Raw genomic sequence first — 14,371 nt, 5'->3', positions numbered from 1 at the left:
CGAGCAAGTTCCCTGGCAGGAACTGGTTCCCTTTGGGATTTTGGCTGGGGGATGGGCGGGGGAGATGGCGCTGGCGCCTTTGTTCCCCGCCAAGCTGAGCTCTGCCGTCCGGGGGCTCAGCAGCTCTCCCTCCCTTTGTCCTCCAGCCTTCCCGCTTTCCGAGCAGAGCTGTTAACTTATGACCTCCCAGACGCTAAGTCGCTCTTGCTGTCGGAACACAGTCCGTCAGGCCCCTCCGCTTTTGCCAGCCAGACTCGGGGGCTCCGCTTGGCCGGCGAGCCACCCCTCCGCCCCGGCTCCCTCCCGCCAGTCCGTGGAGCGCGCACCGCCTCGCCGCCCTTCCTACCCTCTTCCGTGGGCCTCTAGTCTGCGCTTGACTCCGGAGACTCCCTTCTGCTAATCCTCTGGCGGTTTTCTGGGTTCTTTAGGCAGGTGTAGGTGGAATCTAAGTGATCGGCAGGACGCGTTGTGTGCCCCGCGTCCTCCTACGCCGCCATCTTCCGGAACCCTCTCCCTGAAGTTTTAAAGAGATTATTCAGAAACCATCATTTTTACTTGGTCTTAATTACTGCCCCACCCCCACCCCCAGGCAAGGACTCAGGCTGTAAAAGCAAGCTCATGGTAGCTGGTTTAAATTGGAATATACGGTGCCACTTGCTCCTCACACTTTCCCCTAAATCTTGAACTTTTTCAGTGTTCCAGCAATGATATCCTCTCTTAGGATTCATTCACTCCCAGGAGGCAATGTCATCCTTCATGCCAATAACTTCCTTATGGGCCTACCTCATGGAATCTCCAAACACATCTAACTTGCCTAAACACGAAGATGAATGCATGTTTTTCTCCCAAACCAGGCCTGCTGTTACCTGTTGATTTAAATTTTAGATAATTTGAGGGGTGCCTGGGTGGTTCAGTTAGTTAAGTGTCCTACTCTTAATTTTAGCTCAGGTTATGATCTCACAGTTTGTGGGTTCCAGCCCCATGTTGGGCTCTATACTGACAGCATGGAGCCTGCTTGGGATTCTCTCTCTCTTTCTGCCCCTCTCCTGCTCATGCTCTCTCTCTCTCAAAAAAAATAAACTTGTAAAAAATGTAAAAAAAATTTTTTAGATAATTTGAAATTTTTTGGTTTAAAAAGATGTATTTTTTAATAAGTCAAAGTATGGATGTTCTGCCCCTATTATAAACAGTGAACCAGAATTCTGAGCAAAAACTAAAACTTACAGCATTAAGACATATGCACATACACGTTCCTGTTTTATACGTATAATTACTTGCTTACCAGCTCTTTATGAGGATTCAGGTTTTTTTTTTTTAATTTTTTAGTGATGTGCACATAATTCAAATATCGTGGCTAGAAAAAGAAAAAATTCTGTCAAACATAAATTCCATAACTTATTTTCTCTTCTTTCTTGGAACCAATGTTTCTCTGTCTAAACAGAGACATTTCTCATATGACAGAATTTTGTCCTCACACACAACCCTGAATGAAAAAAAAAAGCCAGCCCTCTTTCCTACTTGGCTAAATTTGCTTTTGTTGTTCATTGGGTCGACCTCAAATTATTTTAGAAATAAATTCTAACTTCAGGGATGTCTGGATGGCTAAGTCTGTTAAGCATCCAACTTTGGCTGAGGTCATGATCTTGCGGTTCCTAGGTTTGAGCCCCGCATTGGGCTCTGTGCTGACAGCTGACAGCCTGGAACCTCCTTCTGATTCTCCCTCTCTCTCTGTCCGCCCTTTGCTTGCACTCTCTCTCCCTCCCTCTCTCTCTCAAAATAAATAAGTAAATAAATGTTAAAAAAAAAAAAAAGGAAGAAACTCTAAGTTCAGCCCTTGAGTCATGAAAGCATGCTTTACCAGAGACAGGCTATGTTAACTTCTAGTCTAGACACTCCACACCCAGAGCTGTTCTGGTTTGGCACTTCCAACAGCTCTGCTTTGAGTGTTTGCTTGTTTATAGCCGAGAAACCTGACCCGAAAGGCCTTAATAAGTATTATTTGGTGAAACTGTTGATAAGATAAAGGGTATTGAGCTTCAACTTATGCCCATCAGATTTAAGAAGCTATCTTGCTGCACTTGAAAAGGTGCCTTTACAAACTGATCCTTATTTAGTGCCTTTAAACAAAAAGTTAAATGGGCTTCCACTCAGCAGCCTCCTTTAGGGCATAGAGACTCTGTCTTCAATCTCTTAAAAGTTGCTAGACTCACATTTGATTGGCAAAAGAGAAATTCAGTGTCTGTGAGCCTATAATGGTGATTGGATATAAAAAGGTTTGGGGTTTGGAGATTTAAAAGAAATTGGACCTTTTAAAATTGTCTTGATTCATGGAGGCCTCTTAGAATTCGGCTGCCTCAAAAGAAATCTAAATGAGGTTGACAATGAAGAATTATGGACTGTGCAATGAAAGAGTATCAATGCACACAATTAATGCTAGGAAACAGGTTGAGACATCTCTGTGTAAGCCACATGCCATCTGGCCCAAAAGCCGTCATTCTACCAGAGTGACACCAAAGGTCGACAGGAGCAGGAGCCGTATGTCCCACTGCCAGGCTCCTGGATTTTATTTTCGTTTAAGGGAATCTGATCTGTCATTCCTGTGGCTCCTGTGGGCTTTAAATTCACATAATCAACATATCACTGCCAGAGACTTAGTAACAGCTGAGGCAGTTTAAAGGTGAGTGGAGAATAATCGTGCTCCCAAGCCAGATGCCCTCAGTTCTGCAAAGAAATAAAAAGTCCATCTCAGGTTCCAAAAAGGCAAATTGCCCTATGTGCAAAAGACCTCAGCTCCCTCCCAAATGTGCTAGTAGCTATCTTTCACATGCTGGAGGGGAGTGAGGGGGCTGGCCCTCTGCAAAAGTTTAGAGCAGTGGTTCTCAAAATGTGGTCCACAGACCTCTAGGGAGGTCCAGGGTCCTTCATGAGGGGCCATGAGGTCAAAACTATTTCCATAATACTAAGATGTCATTTGCCTCTTTTACCATTTGACATTGGCGATGACGATGCAAAAAGCAATGGTGGATAAAATTGCGGGCATCTTAGCATGAAGCAAGGCAATGCCACCAAACTGTACTAGTAATCACTGTAGTTTTTACTGTCACTCGGTAAAAAAGGAAAGGCCAGTTTCACTTGAGCATCCTTGATTAAGTTCTAGAAATTATTAATTTTATTAAATCTCAATTCTTGAGTATGTCTTTTTCATATTTTGTGCAACAAAATGGAAAGCACACATGATGCACTTCTGTGTGCGTAAGTATAATGGCGCCCCAAGGAAACGTATTCAGGCCATCATATGAGTTAGAAGGTGAAATACCTGGGGTTTTTGTGGAACACTGTTTTCACCTGAAAGAACAATTGGCAAACTACGGCTATTCCAACTTGGGTATTTGGCAGATATTCTCTCAAAAATGAACAAAGTTAGCCTATAACTTCAAGAAAAACAACTGATCATTTGTTGCCAATTATAAAATTCAATCTTTTGCAAATTTTTTAATGTTTATTTTTGAGAGAGAGAGAGAGAGAGAGAGAGAGAGCAAGCCAGAGTGGGGGAGAGGCAGAGAGAGAGGAAGATAAAGAATCCAAAGCAGGCTCCAGACTCTGTGCTGTCAGCATACAGCCTGACACGGGGCTCGAACTCACGGACTGCAAGATCATGACCTGAGCAGAAGTCAGACGCTCAACCGACTGAGCCACCCGGGTGCCCCAAAATTCAACTGTTCAAATGAAAACTAGAATTTTTAAAATCCTTTAACTGCCATCATGATCCTGACAGCTTCCCAGCACTAAAGACTTACCTGATGAGATCAGTGGTGATTAATACTGAACTTAATTTTTTGAAGTTGTATAGTGAAATGTGTCAAAATTTGAAGCTCTGCATAACTCAGTGAACCAATATTTTCCAAATGACCAATGGCTGATGTTCCAAAATCATGCCTGATTAAAAGACACATTTAAAAATCAAAACAGTAGCAGATTTCAATGTAATATAGTATGAAAATGCATTGATATATTTCAGATGCCTTATTGCAACTAACCCTTAAGAAATTAACACTTGTTCTGGAGTTTCATTTTAATTTCAAAGAATAATATCCACAATTACCTGAAAGGCTATTCTAATGTTCCTCCCCTCTCCAACACTGTATCTGTATAAGCTTGGATTTTCTTCCTGTATTTCACCAAACCAAATATCACAAAAGATTGAATGCAGAAGGAGGTATGAAAATCCAGCTGTCCATTAAAGAGATTTGCAAAAATTTAAAACAATGCCACTCTCGTTAACGTTTTTTCTTTGGAAAAATATATTTTTCATAAAAATGTGCTATTTATGTTTATGTGTAATGGTTTATTATTTTAAAATGAAATCATAAATGAGTATTTTAAGGTTTCTCCATAGATACAAAAGCTGTTTATGGTCCTCAGTAATATTGAAGAGAATCCTAAGAGCAAAACATTTGAGAACTGCTCTCGGCGATCTGTCATGCCTTCTCACCCACCCTTTCTGAGACATGGCCTTCCCTCCCCACATTCACTGCTCTAACTTCTGTCCCATCTGAACCAAACTGCACGAAGGCCCCCAGAATGTCTCCATCTTCAAAATTAGCTTATAGAAACATGGGAAAAGTAAAGAAACATAGAGATCACTTACATGCCAAGCACGCTATCATGCACCTAATATATGGCATGTACTTAACCCTCACAACAGCCCTAACAGATGACAGTAATAATGATATGTCTCAATAACGGGGCAGCAGGACACAGGGGGAGCTACCATTATTTCAAGGGTCAGCAAAATCACAAGCTCACTAAGAATGATCTGTAGACCAAGTACACAAAAATACCATCTTACAAATACCACGCTATCAACTTTCAAATACATGTAGGCATTGCATACTTTAATGAAACTTCATTGTAAAGCATTCTCAAACTCATAAAAGCTTCTGGGCGTTAAGGTGTTTTTTGTGTGTGTGTTTTTTTTAATTTCAATCAGTGAATCATGACACACATGCAGGAGATAAAAATTGTTGAAAATGAACAGGAAAACAAAGAGGTCCTCATCTTTGAAAAATATTGACAATAACCTCACTGGAGCTTTGTAATCACACTGAATGTGCAGCAAATTCAGTACCTTCAGGACAATGCTGAACTAGTTAGAGCAGTGTCCTTATCACTAAAGGCCTACTTTTTGCCGTCAAAATATTTAAAACTCTAGACAAGGAATGTAATACACAGATAGTAAAGCCAACACCCCAGTACAGTATAGCACAGCATTGGATGAGGGGGGGTAAATAACAAAAATTCGACCAAATAAATTTTAAAAATCTAAATGGCTTTACCAATTGATAAATGAATCTGGCAGCATCCCATCTAGCAAGCAGGGGGAGCTCCAAAGGGCTAGAGAAAAGGAAAGGTTTTTAAAGGTAGAGAGGGAGTGGGGGAAAAAATTATTAGCAAAGCATCCATGGTTTTAGGCAAGTCTCCCTCAAGGGGAAATGAAGGGGTGTCTGTCAGTAAAGTTCCTAGTGCTGACCAGGAAATTCCCATGCTGACTGGTTAAAGGTTACATTCCTGGGGAGTTCAATCTACAGTTAGGTTAGGTATTAAGGCTGGCTTTACGGCCATGGGGCCTTAACTTAAGTAATGCCATGTGGGGCCTCTGGTTTTCTTTTTCACTAGAGTAATGGGCAAAAAAAAAAAAAAAAAAAAAAAAAAATTCTAGCCAAGAGGATCTTGGATGGACTAAGACTGGACCTGCATCTTTAAAGATAGAATTTAAATGGGCTGAGAGGAATGTAACTGGCCTTCCAAGTCAAGGGAACAGAATGGACAAAGACAGATGTGGAGAGTCCATGTGTTCAAGGGCAAGATGCTCAACTCAATAGAGAACTCATATAAGGAAGCAGTGGGAAAGGTGGTTTGGGCAAACTGGGAGAGGAACCAGAGAGTCTTATTAGGAAGCAAGTTACAGTTCAGGACAGAGATTGTTCAAGTCAGAGTGGGGAAACAGAAGGCAAAAAGAATGAGCACGAGGGAGACACTGAAAGGCCACAGTTTGGGGACTAATTTAATGAGAGCAGGCAATGGAGAGAAGGGAGAGAAAGGACTTGAAATTTCAAGTCCGAAGACTACCACATGGTCCAATTAGGGAGAAAACATTTAGCCAGAAGCACATATGCTTACTCAACATCCTTCTACGTTTGGTCCTGGTCCACCAAGGGGTCTGAGGCCTACTTTTAGTGACATGGAAGTATTCTGTCTTAGTCTGAAAAGGTAATGAGAATAGTATCCTGAACTCACTACTGATCAATTCATCAGCTATTTGGGAGATGCCTGCTCATCCCCAGGCCACGACAGTAAGAGGAATTGATTTTAAAGGCTGTAGCTGCACACTCATTACCCAGGCCCACGTCCAGGCTTGCTGCTGCCTTCACTAAGCAATTCTGCTGGATTCTCCCTCGACTTCTGGACCATCAAGACCCTTGGACTTGGCTTTTTTTTTTTTTTTTTTTTTTTGAGGATGATACCTGAGATTGGGGGCCTTGGTTTTTGTACTGACATCTTGGCTTTCTGGCCAATGACTCAATTGTACTTGGCTTTACTCCACAGCTATGCATAAGGGGCAGCTGCCTCAACTGCCTCTGCTGCTTTTCCAGACCCTGCCGAACCTTACATTTCCCCCATCGATTGAAGAGCAGGATCGGCTGGGGTTTTCACACAGCAATAGGTCCAGTTCTGAAAAGTGTCTGGCAAGAGTTAAAAGGAAGAGGATCATAGAAATGACAAGGAGAATGACAAGGAACAAGCCCAGGATGAACCTTTTCAGTCTGGAGAAGGGGAAGGAAGGTGGCATGATGAAGAGATAATCGCCTTCAGGTACAGAAAGGGCTCTGCTGGAGAGAGGAAGCCTGGCTGTCCTCCCATCCGGCCAAGGACAGACCAAGGTCTTAGTTACAGCATGAGGGATTTACAGAAGGTAAAAGAATTTCTCAGACAAACGCGGAAATGGGTTTCAGAGAGGTTTTGTGTAATCGCCTTCGCAGGAGATGGCTAAGAACAACAGCATAGCTCCTCTGGCAGCTGGAAGGTGGACAAGCAGAAGGTGAACTTGGGCCTTTTCTTGTTGTCCCTTTCATAACCCGCCCCCCTTCTTTTACTGTCAGAATAGAAATTTCCACACTCCATTCAGGGCCCCATGGAAAAGCTCTGAAACTTTCTCAAGAGCAAAGGCTCTTGGCCAATTCCTGATGTTTTTAGAATAAAATCAGCTAGTAAAGCTGTCGCCCCAGTGGTCACCAGAGCACCACAGTGGTGCTAATTCCAAGAGCGATAGAGGCAATTTCTGACTAAACGATATCCTAGGCACAGTAAAAATTGTTTCTTTAACTGAAGGACTGCATGGCTGGGTTTTAATTAGAATGGATTAATACAGTGTTCCCATGTATAAAAACCAAAATTGAAAGGAGGGAAGTGCAATGAGGTAATTAAAGTAAGGAAAATAGCATCCAGATCCTACCCCACCCAAACATCACCATTAAAAGGAGAGGTAAAATTAAATTCAGATTTATGTTACTCTTTCTATACCTAGATAATCTCTGCATCTAAAATCTCAAGGGTATCACCTACTTGTATAAGTTGTTAGTGTGTGTGTATATGTGCGTATGTATGTGTATTTATATATGTGTGTATATTTATTCATACCTTTTTTGCTCCTAATCATACTAACACATGCGTGGATTGTTTTTACAATAGTACATGACAGTGTACGTAGATACCCCAAGTTTTCTATTTCCAGAACAGCATTATCAGAGGGCTTCTCAGGAAAATTACCTTTTCCCCCCTGAAGTGACTCATTTGGCCAAACCAAGAAGTTTGCACGCTAGTGCAGATGACTTCCAGGATCCTCCGCTGAAAACACACAAAATGTGTCTCTGAGAGTTCATTCCAAGAAGCAATGGGAAGTAGTTGATAAGCTTTCTCTTATTTATCACAGCAGTGTCCTCTGACTTATGAAACTGTAGAGAGGGATTAAGGGGGAAAAGAAAGACAGGAAGAAGGCTAAATGTGTTTCACAATTTATCAAATTAAAGTTTCTACCATATTTTTTTACTAAAAAAATAAAGCGCCATGGCCACATGTAGATTCCAAACCCATCTATTACCAAATCCAGTCAGAAGAATTCTGTCTCCTCAATAGCTCTCGTACCTGCCCCCACCTCTCCATCCCGTGCCACCAGTGTGTCCTATCCCCTATGGGTTACTACAGTGGTCTCTTAACTGGTGCCCCAGGTTTCAGTCCTCTCCCTCTCCAAGTGTTCTCCACACCATCACCAGCTTACTCTTCATTAAACAGAAATTCGGAGTGCCTGGGTGCTTCAGTCGGTTGAGCATCCGACTTCAGTCAGGTCATGATCTCACAGTTCGTGAGTTTGAGCCCCGCGTCGGGCTCTGTGAAGACAGCTCGGAGCCTGGAGCCTGCTTCGGATCCTGTGTCTCCCTCTCTCTCTCTCTCTCTGCCCCTCCCCAGCTTGCACTCTGTCTCTCCCTCTCTCAAGGATAAATAAACATTAAAAAAAATTTTTTTAAACAAAAACAAAACAGAAATCCAACTGTGTCACTGGTCTGATTTAAATTGTTAAGTGGCTTTGAAATGCCTATCAGATCAAGTCCCAACTCAGCAGCATAACCCTCCAAGGCCCTTCTCGATTTGGCCTCTGCCAAGCTATTTTGTTTATCACTAACCCTTCCTTGGCCACTCTTCAAGCTCCAGGTCTAGCAAGCCATTTCCAACCCCTCCCAATGGGTTCTATTCTTCCGCACATCTTCATGCTTTCCAGCAGCCTGGCCTTTCTGTCTGGAACTCTCTGTTCTTTGCTTGCTATCTCCAATGGATGCTACAAAAAAATCAAGTACAGTTTTATCTCTTGCAAGAAGGATTCCCAGAAAGACCCCATACTTGGTCTAGTGGCTTACCTGTGTTCCTATAGCAAATGCACAGTTACCCAAGAATAACAACAAAGCAAGAGCTCAAAAACCGGGCAAAGATTTTTGAAGGAGTTTGATATTTTAATCCTCAAAAAACATAAAAGTAGTTATCGTGGGGAAAAACTCAGAACTTGTGTGGACTTTCCTGTATTTTATTTATGTTTTTAAATTTTATAGTGAAATATTTACATATAAAAGTACACAAATCATTAACATAGATAGCATCCAGATAAAGAAACCTAATATTACCAGTACCTCAAAAGCCTCCACCACTCAAAAGAAGTTCTGGGAACTTCTAGTCACCAACCCTCAAAGGGCAACCATTCCCTTGACTTCTAATAGCACAGACTAGTTTTACATACTTCTATGTTTCATATAAATGGAATCATGAAGTTAGCTTTCTTTTGTGTTTGGCTTCTTTTGTTCAATATTATGTTTCTGATAAATACTTGATAAATACTTGTTGTTTGCTCATTCTTGTTATTGGACACTAATATTTTTTTAACAGTTGAAAAATAACTTTATGTTCAAAAGAAAGTCAGTGTTTTGTCCATATTATCAATTTAGACTAACGGGTCATTTCAGTATTTTTTTTTTAACTTTTTTATTTTTTAAAATTTACATCCAAATTAGTATATAGTGAAACCATGATTTCAGTAGATTCCTTAATGCCCCTTACCCATTTAGCCCATCCCCCTTCCCACAACCCCTCCAGCAACCCTCAGTTTGTTCTTCATATTTATGAGTCTCTTTTGTTTTGTCCCCCTCGATGTTTTTATTTTTGTTTCCCTTCCCTTATGTTCATCTGTTTTGTCTCTTAAAGTCCTCATATGAGTGAAGTCATATGATTTTTGTCTTTCTCTCACTAATTTCATTTAGCATAAGACCCTCCAGTTCCATCCATGTAGTTGCAAATGGCAAGATTTCATTCTTTTTGATTGCCGAGTAACACTCCACTGTGTGTGTGTGTGTGTGTGTGTGTGTGTGTGTGTGTCACATCTTCTTTATCCTTTCATCCGTCGATGGACATTTGGGCTCTTTCCATACTTTGGCTATTGTTGATAATGCTGCTATAAACATGGGGGTGCATGGTTAGTAGACACTAATATTCGATTATTTACTTGCTATACTGTTGATGGGCATCTGGATAGCTTCCAGTTTGGGATTATTACAAATACTTCTATGAACATTCTTCTACATGCCTTTTGGTGAACATATGTGTGCATTTCTATTGCATATACATTAGGTTGAGCAGTATGAAATTGCCAATATTTGACCATTTTCCACCTACTAAGATGGCAACTTAATACGTAGAGGTGGAGTGGCTGAGTCACAGGATATATGTCTATTTAGCTTTAGAAGATATTGCCTAATAGTTTCCCAAAGTGGCCATGTCAATTTATAATCACGCCAGCAGTATATGAGAGTTCTGCCTGTCTAAATCCTTGTTATTTTAGCCATCCTACAGAGAGGACCATGTAAATGAATCACAATGTGGTTTTAATTTGCATTTCCTTAATGACTAGTGAAGTTAAGCACCTTTTCATATATCTGTTAGCAATTTGGATATCCTCCTTCATGAACAAGTTCACATCATCCACACAATTTCCTATTGAGTTGTCTGCCTTACTCATTTCTTATTATTATTTTGATTTCACAGCTGAGGGCATTATAATTATTTCACTGCTTAGCTCTATAAATAGTTTTATCCCATCCTGTTCCCAAAGAACTCTGCATTCACCTCTATTCTATGATATACTACACTGTTGAAATTGTTATTTACCTATCTACTTTTCCTTGTGAATTAAGTAATTTTTTAAATTGTTAAATAATTGGGAGCTAAAACTCTTATTCATCATTTTATTCCCAGCTCTAGAATAGTATCTAGCAATTGGTTCAATAAATATTTATTCAGTTAACTAATATGCATTTAACATTGTATTCTTCCTAAATTTGTGTTAACTTTTTTTATATTCCTTTGTATAAAGTTCATCCCAGCAAGGCAAACTGTATGAGGTAGAATATTCTGCCTGTCTCCACTACTACTTAAATAAACAACTACAAATAATAAGCAATAAAAACCTCATATAATTGAAAAGAAAAAAATCAAGATCTTAATAGCTTAATGGGCAAAGGGTATTGGGTAATTGACATGTGGGTAATTTACATCAAGGGAAGTAAAAACCAAGAAGCTAATTAGTAAAATTAACCATTCACACTTTTATAAATTTGATAGATGTAAAATATTAGTATAGTTGAAATTAATAATACCTAGAGCTGATCACATTTTACTAAATGGGGCACCTTCTTATATTATTCTTCTTTATGCTTGATAATAATTATAGTTGTTGGCTTACCCATCTACCTCCTCCAATATACCAGAATTTTCTTATGGGCAGGACCCATTTCTGATCCAGTTCTGTTGTAAAATGGTGTATGTACCTTCATACACACAACCTTGTTAGCAAGCAATTTGATCAAGCAAATTCACTCTTAAGTATTAATTCTAAGGAAAAATCAAGAGGAAAGAAAAAAACTACACTTTATCCCTATATTATTTACAATAGTTAAAAATGAAATCAATAATACATTTCTAACAATAAAGAAATGACTGAATAAAATATGCCACAGGAACTCTAAATATTATGCTGCCATTAAAATGGAAGATTATAAAGCACCATGGATGTATGCCAATACTATTCAATGAAAAATCACGCATAATCATTATGCTCTGACTAGAATTATACCATATAATTATGCATGGATCCAGGGAGCAACATGGAAAAAGACCCATGAAAAGAAATCATTGGAAATTTTAAGGTACCAAAATTATGAAGGAGGTTTTTTTTTTTTGCTTAAATTTTGTTATTAATGGTGTGGTCACTGCTTCCCCGGCAACTCTCCTGGACATGGCCGCCACACTGCCTCCCGGATGACTGTAACAGCCTCCTAACGGTCTTCCTGCTTCTTCCCTTGTTCATGGACAGTCCATTCTCAACGCAGCCAGAAGCACCCTGGAAGTTACGAGTCAGATCTTGTCACTTTTCTGCTTAAAAGCCTCCATTGGCTTCCCATCTTGCACAGAGTGAAAACAAGACTTCCTACAATGGCCCACATGATCATCACCAATCTGAACGCCAGTTTTTATTCTGGCATCATCCTGTTCTACACTTTTCGTCTCCTCCCTCTGCTCCAGCCACACTAAACCTCTTTCTTCTTCCTCAACATCTAAGGGACGTTCCTGCCTGCATAGCGGTAAGTTTTATTTTATGCAGAAGCTAATCCTACTTTCTCATATTTATTTTAATAAAACAAGCAACATGAACATTGAGTATTTTCTATTTCTCCTAAAAACATATAACTTAGTCTCCAGAGAATTCATTTGAGACGAAAGGAATGTATCTCTATCTACCTTCCGAAGTTGCCTAGGAATGTGTCTAGGAGAAAGCTAGAGTGCGCTTGTCACAAATGCTCCAGAGAAAATTTTTACTTGTCAATAAGAGCAAGAAAGAAAGAAAAGAAAAGGAGGGGGCAGGGGTGGAGAGGGGGAGGGGGGAAAAGGAAGGGAAGGAAACTGGCAAGTACAGTTAGATCCAGGGTGGTATAAGCTTGGTGAGGTGATGGAAGGTAAGGTGAGGGGCCCTAATTGTGGTAAGGTCACATGAAAGACATTTCAGGCAAAGCAGTAAAGGCCCTGAAACTGAGAAGGTAAGAGAAAGCTTAGAAAAGTTGAGAAATGGAAAGAAGACCAGTGTAACTAGGGATAAAGCAACAGAGACAATGGAGAAATGGAGAGCTAAGTCATGCAGGGCCTTTAGGTCAGCACGAGTTGTTTGCATTCTATTGTAAATGCTATGCAGAGATCAATGAAGGGTTTTAAAACATAGGAATGACAATGCTGTTATGATAGTATTGTTTGTGAAGTTTGTGGTTAATGTCACCAAAGCCCTGAATTAATCACAATGCAATATGACAGCAAGGACTGTGCCTCACGTGTGGTTGGTAATACTCAAATGATAGTCAGTTTGTCTTTCTTATTCTACAGCAAATATTATTTTGTATGTACCACCAATGCACCTGGGTGACAGAGCACCTTCATTATAGCTAGTACTTGTAGAGTAGTTTTAATATGCTCAATGCTTTAAAGTGATTTTGATTGAATGCTTACAATAAAAGCGAGGCACTCAGCTTTCGGTTCCTAAAGAAACATTTATGCTTAACAAGGCTCTTGATTGATTTCTTCCCAACAAGCTATGTGCATTAACTCCAACTAGTCTGCACTGAGCCTGTATGTGTGTGCAAATGAGAGTTGAAATGTGAATCTCCAGGGACTGAGCTTGGCCCTCATTGATAAGTAAAAATTTCCTGTGGAGCATTTGTGACAATGTACTAGATGTACTCCTAGACGTACTCCTAGGCAACTTTGGAAGGTGGACAGAGATACATTCCTTTCGTCTCAAATGAATTCTCCATAGACTAAGTCATACGTCTTTAGGAGAAATGGAATATATCCAATGTTCATGATGCTTGTTTTATCAAAATAACTATGAGAAAATAGGATTGGCTTCCACATAAAACAAAACCTCCCAATATTTAGCAGTTCAAAGGAAGCTTTAGACTCTTTAGTTATCAATATTGCTGGGTAAAGGCAATAATTCAGCATAGAACTCCATATATAGCAACATTTCTTCCAAAATAAATTTTTGTTGTATTTTCCTATTAGAAAACAAAATATAGACTTCCAGTCACTCGGGTATCGATCTACCCTTCCTCTGACAAAAAGGACACTAAAAATATAAAAAAGGTATAAGCCCACATGGGCAAAAAAAAAAATAGACCCTCTACTAAAAGCAACCTAAGGAAGCCTATTGAATACCACAGGCCTCAAGCCTTGGAAACTCCAAATAACAGCAAATGTCAGTATCCATGATAGTGTTAAAAACAGGGTGAAAGTCTGTAGCTGAAGTCACACGCCCTCAACTACCCACAGGCAGGGTCACAAAGGTTTTGTTCTCTGGAAATAGCGACCAGTGGACATTCTGGTTTTGGAAGACTGAACAGACAGGGCCCAGGCAGTCACAGGACTGAACACAGGTAAATTTAGGGGAAGTCTACTAACTGAAATGAGGGGATATCTCAGCCCAGAAATCCAGGGCTTCAGGTCATCAAAGCTAGATGTCTGCCTAAGGGAGTACTTGGGGATAAAATTGGATTCAAATCTGGCCTTACTGCTTGCTAGCTGAATACAATCATGGCTAAGTCATTAACTTCTCAGTTCCCTTACCTATAAAATGGGGATAGTAGGTATTGGAATGATTGCAATGATTAGTAAATAAAAATAAATAGGGGTGTCTGCGTGGCTCAGTCGGTTAAGTGTCCGACTCTTGGTT

This window comes from Panthera uncia, chromosome X (genome assembly GCF_023721935.1).
Source record: "Panthera uncia isolate 11264 chromosome X, Puncia_PCG_1.0, whole genome shotgun sequence".
Lineage (NCBI taxonomy): Eukaryota > Metazoa > Chordata > Mammalia > Carnivora > Felidae > Panthera > Panthera uncia.
The sequence above is the reverse complement of the archived record's forward strand: the minus strand, read 5'-3'. Positions refer to the sequence as shown.